Raw genomic sequence first — 6,155 nt, 5'->3', positions numbered from 1 at the left:
AAATGCACAGGTCCTCAAGTTAGACTCCTTGTGTTTACATTAAAGTTCAGCCACTTATGAAGCTGTGGGACATTAGGGAATTAATGTATGTCTCTGGGTTCACTGTGATTATCTGTAAAAATAAAATGCGGGTAATAATAGCACTATGTCATGTTATTGTGAGACAGAAATGAAGTAATTCATGTAAATATCTTAACCTGATGCCTAATACATGGTGAGCTCTCAATAAGTGTAGGCTGTTTTTGTTAGTGGATGCAAGCTAGTGATGCTGTAAAAGCTTTCAGCAAGTATGTATTTCTTTCTTATATAAAGAACTGCCATTAAGGCTGCCCTAATTTTTTTTAGATTACATTTACCTATAGATTACTTACAGGTTCAAATCTACAGTGGAAATAACTTTTTTTTTTTTTTACTAGTTTTTTGGAAAGATGTTTTTAACTTTTTTTTTTTTTTTTTGTGGTATGCGGGCCTCTCACTGTTGTGGCCTCTCCCGTCGCGGAGCACAGGCTCCGGACGCGCAGGCCCAGTGGCCATGGCTCACGGGCCCAGCCGCTCCGCGGCATGTGGGATCTTCCCAGACCGGGGCACGAACCCGTGTCCCTTGCATCGGCAGGCGGACTCTCAACCACTGCGCCACCAGGGAAGCCCAGAAAGATGTTTTTAAACCAGTTCCTTAGAAGACTCCTATGTGACCCACACTAGTAAAATATACCTTCAGTTGCCTCCTCTGTCTCTAGGCAACAGCAGTGTAAAATATGTAAACAAATGAGTGTCCTTGTCTGCTAAAATTTAATCTGTTAATCATGTTGTATTATTGCTCTTCCCCAAATTCTCCCTCCCCATCAGGTAACATTCCTTATTATTAGGAAGAGGAAGTTCCTTAACATATTATTTCGACAGCATAATTTACCCAGATGATGGTCATTATGATGGTGCTTTATTTTTTATTTTTTGATTTTATTTTTTTTGATGATGCTTTAGATTCATTTAGAGTCTACCATTCAGAGAGGAAGAATAGCTGGCCTACATTATTCCTCATACTTATTAAAAGTTGCTGCATTCCCATTTGTGAGTTTGTTGAACGACTGGGTAGCATACCTCTTTATAAAGATAAAATGGAGAGTAATAAATGAAAACACTCCCTAGCTATACTATTGATTTAATTGTTTATTAAAATAACCTCATATTGGACGTGTATTTTACTCTTAGAAAATTGGCAAAGTGCTAATATATTTAGTTTAACTGGACCAAGTACATGTCTTATTTAACTTTGATTCCCCAGCACAAACTCATTTATTAAGAATAAATGCTTGGGACTTCCCTGGTGGTGCTGTGGTTAAGAATCCACCTGCCAGGGCTTCCCTGGTGGCGCAGTGGTTGAGAGTCCGCCTGCCGATGCAGGGGACGCGGGTTCGAGCCCTGGTCTGGGAAGATCCCACATGCCATGGAGCAACTAAGCCTGGGCGCCACACTACTGAGCCTGTACTCTAGAGCCCCTGAGTCACAATTACCGAAGCTCACACACCTTAGAGCCCATGCACCGCAACTATTGAGCCCACATGCTGCAACTACTGAAGCCCATGCTCTCTAGGGCCCACGTGCTGCAACTACTGAAGCCGGCATGCATAGAGCCCCTGCTCTGCAACGAGAAGCCACCGCAATGAGAAGCCTGCACACTGCACAACACTGCAGTGTGCAACACACTGCACTGCACACTGCAACAAAGAGTAGCCCCCGCTTGCCGCCACTAGAGAAAGCCCATGTGCAACAATGAAGACCCAAGGCAGCCAATAAATAAATAAAATAAAATAAAATAGAATAAACAGTCGAGAATATTGGACTTTATTTTAAAAAAAAAGAATAAATGCTTGTTGAATCAAATTAATCAGCCAAACAGTAGACAAATGAAAGTTGTGGTTAATAAGATAGGCCAGACTGAAATACTATTCTTGTTGAGAAGCTTACTTTAATCACCTTCTTATTTTCCAGCCTTATATAATCATGTATTAAAGTGATAGAATATTTCTCATATTGAGAAAATAATAGTTTTGTATTATGCTGAATCTGCCTGGGAAAAAAATAGACACCTTATCAAATTCAGTGGAGGTGTCATGAGAATTGATACCTAAGAGTTGTTGTGGGAACACATTTAAATTTTAAAAATATGCAAGATTTTTGATACTGTCTCATGCCCACTATTGTTTGGGAATAATGCAGTTTCAATTTATAGAATTGCATCATGTATTTTAGGGCTGGAGAGAAACTTGGTAAGTCCTGCATTGAACCTAAAGAGGAATGCATTGCAATAAGATGCTCATTCAAAAATCAAATAATGATGTGAATAATGTTGATCATCTCTACTGGAGGAAAAACATGGTACACATTAAACACATTACTTATTATATATTTATTTAACAATCTTGGACTTTATTAATATAATGTTTTGTAGTATGTATGCCTTATTTTTTTCTTATAGTTAAATGTCTGAATTCTGAGAAATTTCAGCATGCTTTGGTGAGAGGAACAGTCATTTTCTTATTTTCAAAAAGATGCAGGTACAGACTGTTTTTGACCAAAAGTTGTATTACTGACCAAAATTCAGCAATCTAGTCTGGAAAATAAATGAAGAATTCTGCTGCTGGTGAGATGAATACATAGGTAGAGGGAGGTGAAGAATATAAACTACTTAGCAGCCTTAAACTTTCTCTTGACTTTAAGTGCTAGAGAAATATCAATGTTATCATTCCCAGAAGCCATTCATTTAGAAATAGAAATTAGAATAGATGGAAAAATACAGTGTTGGGAGTTACCTATCAGGAAACAAAATGGATGTGTGTGATATCTACCCACTCTCATGGTGAGGGCCCTGCATTACACTTACTGTCTAAAGCTTACTGTGCTGAAACCTTCACAGCAAAGTTTCCAGTTTCTCATAATGACCTCTAAGTGAAAGTGAATGAGGTTTAGCTACCAGGTATGTGCTTCTGGAACAACACACGATGGGACCTTTTTTTTTACTTTATTTTTATTTTATTTTTTGGCTGCGTTGGGTCTTTGTTGCTGCATGTGGGCTTTCTCTAGCTGCGGCAAGTGGGGGCTATTCTTCATTGTGGTGCTTTTCATTTCGGTGGCTTCTCTTGTTGTGGGGCACGGGCTCTAGGTGCACAGGCTTCAGTAGTTGTGGCTTGTGGGCTGTAGAGCACAGGCTCAGTAGTGTGGCACGTGGGCTTAGTTGCTCCACGGCATGTGGGATCTTCCCAGACCACGGATCGAACCCGTGTCCCCTGCATTGGCAGACGGATACTTAACCGCTGCGCCACCAGCGAAGCCCACAGTGGGACCTTTTAACATTGTTTCCAAAGCTATTTTCTTTGGAATACTGTTCTGTGAGATTTGGTAGAAAAAGAATCCCATGATCAGAATGTTTGGGAAACACTGAATATTTTATCCCCATGTTATACATTCAAAATGTATATTTTTTACATCAGACATAAAATTCCTAGAGTAAACAAAAACTGAAAAAACAAAACAAAAAATCCTGCTAATTTGATTAATACAAGTTTTTCACTGAACACTTGTGAATGGTTTTGAGGCACTGGCTGATACTGAACACAGTCTTGGGAAGGCTGATCTAAGGAATTAAAATTCTGTAAATTATGAGGAAAACACTTTTAGGTGAGAAGAGATGCATACGGTAGCAGGCTTCAGTATTCTGTATTTCTGTTCGGGAAATTGTTCTTATTTGATCCCTTCCACCCTTGATCCTTTTTCCTTTCAGTGGACTCTGTAGTAGGGATAAAGAGAAAAATGTCATTTACTACCCTAGAAGAGCTATTTACTCTACTGTAAATACAGTGGAGGCTGGTAAAAAGTGTGTTGATAATAAGACATATTAACTTAGGTTCTCTTGGTAGCAAATAACAAAAACTAAATCAAAGTTGGATATATGAAACCCAAGGGCAGAAATACAGCCAGGCTCAGGAAAGGTCTAGGAAGCAGCTATATCATTTCCAGTAATGTGATCGCCGAACTGCTTTTCAAGAAAGGGCGTCTTCCTAAGCAAACATTCAGAATCTAGTCTACAGATTCAAAATGAACTCTGCTGCTGGTTGGAATTAAAAAAAAAAAAAAAAAAAATATATATATATACACACACACACACATATATATACACACACACACGCATGCATATATACGTATGATACAAAGGAAAGAAAACATATAAGTGGATGTTTTGTTACTACAACATGCATGCCAGGCATTGGTGACCATGGGAAGTCACCCCCGTGTTTCTGAGCAAGACAGCCTAACACTCATTTTTCCATTCTCACTGTTGCCCAGAGTGAACTTGTCAAAGAGATACTCCACCATTCAGACTTCCAAACCCCTCCACCCCCATCTTGCTACTCATACTTAACCAATATTATTTGCATGATTAATGAACATGAACATTTCAGGTGAAACTGAAGGCTCCCTTTATTTTAATCCCTGCGCAATCCCATTCCCTTCACTTGTTCCCCAGAGGCAACTGCAATCATGATTTTCAGGCTATGGTTCTATACTTTTACTATGCACATGCACCCACATTCACCAGGGACCCCTACCTCACTCCACCCCACCCCAGTCTACCCCCATATACCCACATTATTTATAAGGGGAAGACTGCTTTTGTGTTTTCCAGGGCCCTATGGAACACCTTCTCCCTCCCACTGTGGAGATCCTGAGCTGCATATGGTTGGGGTATGGCTGTGTTCAGAAACTCCTGGATACCTGTTTTAAACCTTTAAAAATGAGAGATTTGCCCACATGAATGAACCAGAGAACTTTATTTATTTATGAACCAATAACTTTATTGGAAGAAACGTAAAAACTGGAAGAAAAAAACTTACGTGATAAAGTCCAGGAAAAGAGAGTCCTGCACTTGTTGCAAAAAAAAAAAAAAAAAAAAAAACTTAAGTGAACTTCTTCTGCAAGGGCACTATTGCCGTCTGCATGGCAGGCACGGTGACCAGGGCTCTGGTCACCCCGTGGCTCTGGGGAACTACAGTCCAGGCTCAGTTCTTCTTGTCACTGTCGCCCAGGGTGAGCTTGTCAAAGAGGTACCCTGCCAGGTCGACGTCCGGGGCCCCCATCATGCTCAGGGTGGTGACATGACCCTCCAACTCTCTGATGAACGCCACCTACTGGCTGAGGTAGTGAATTGCCAGGAAGTGGCGCAGGTGGGGGTCGGTCTTGTCGGTGGCCAGCTGGTGCAGGTGGCGGCAGGCTGTGGTTCACGAGCTTCTCCAGGAACAAGGCGCACTTCATGTCCTTGAAGCCGCTCTTCCACTCGTCACTGCCTGGCTTCCTGATGTCTTGGAAGTTGAGGCGGCCCCCGCGCTGGTTCTACAGGCGCATCAGGCCCTGGGCCCGCCCGCTGTGCTCGTGGGAGCGGCGCAGGAAGAACCGGGTGAAGTGCTTCAAGGCCACGTCGTCGCGGTCAAGGTAAAAGGCCGCGGCCAGGCACACGAAGGAGGTGTGGAGCTCCAGGGTGAAATGGCTGTTGACGGCGGCCTCGCAGTCGGGGTGGTAGTTCTGGCGCACCTGCGAGGGCGGCGCGGGCAGCGTGGCGGGCGTGAAAGCCAAGGTGAAGGTGAAGCCGCGGGGCCCGCGGTAACTGCCTCGGAGCGCTCCCATGTGGTCGAAGAGGGCAGCCGCTCTGAGATGGACCGGAAGGCGGGTCCATTACCCGGGTTTGGGAGGGGGGAAAGGAGGTTCCGGTTCCGTTACGGGGGGGATTGGGAGGGTGGATGTGCACGGAGTGCGGGGCGCGAACGCTGTGTCCCAGGTTCCATCCAGGCCTGAGTGAGGCAGGCCCACTGCGCTGAGCTTCTGGCCTAATCTTTTTAAATGTTATTCACGAATATAAGCGCAACCGTTTTGAGTTAATCACTTAAGTGATTCTTATTTGAATAATGCCTTAATGTGATTCTTTCATTAAACAGTTCTTTTGTGGTATCATTCATTATATTTACTATCACAGAGCTCTATTTGAAGTTAGCTCTCCTCAGTGACTTCAACACCCATACTAATGACACTTCTGATAGCCTCTTCACTGGGTTCCTGGACCTTATTAACTCCAGTGATCTCCACTTTTCTTTTTCTGTTTCTGGTCA

The 6,155-nt window shown here is 42.8% G+C and overlaps 1 pseudogene across 1 annotated transcript; it reads right to left on the bottom strand.

Annotated features, from left to right (window-relative positions):
- Positions 1–4,662: 4,662 nt before the first annotated feature.
- LOC309977912 (ferritin heavy chain-like) lies at positions 4,663–5,676 on the bottom strand (annotated as a pseudogene). The gene has a single exon. The product of its transcript is annotated as a ferritin heavy chain-like (transcript).
- Positions 5,677–6,155: the final 479 nt, after the last annotated feature.

Source organism: Leucopleurus acutus, assembly GCF_964270905.1.
Source record: "Leucopleurus acutus genome assembly, chromosome: X".
Taxonomy (NCBI): domain Eukaryota; kingdom Metazoa; phylum Chordata; class Mammalia; order Artiodactyla; family Delphinidae; genus Leucopleurus; species Leucopleurus acutus.
The sequence above is the reverse complement of the archived record's forward strand: the minus strand, read 5'-3'. Positions and strand labels throughout refer to the sequence as shown.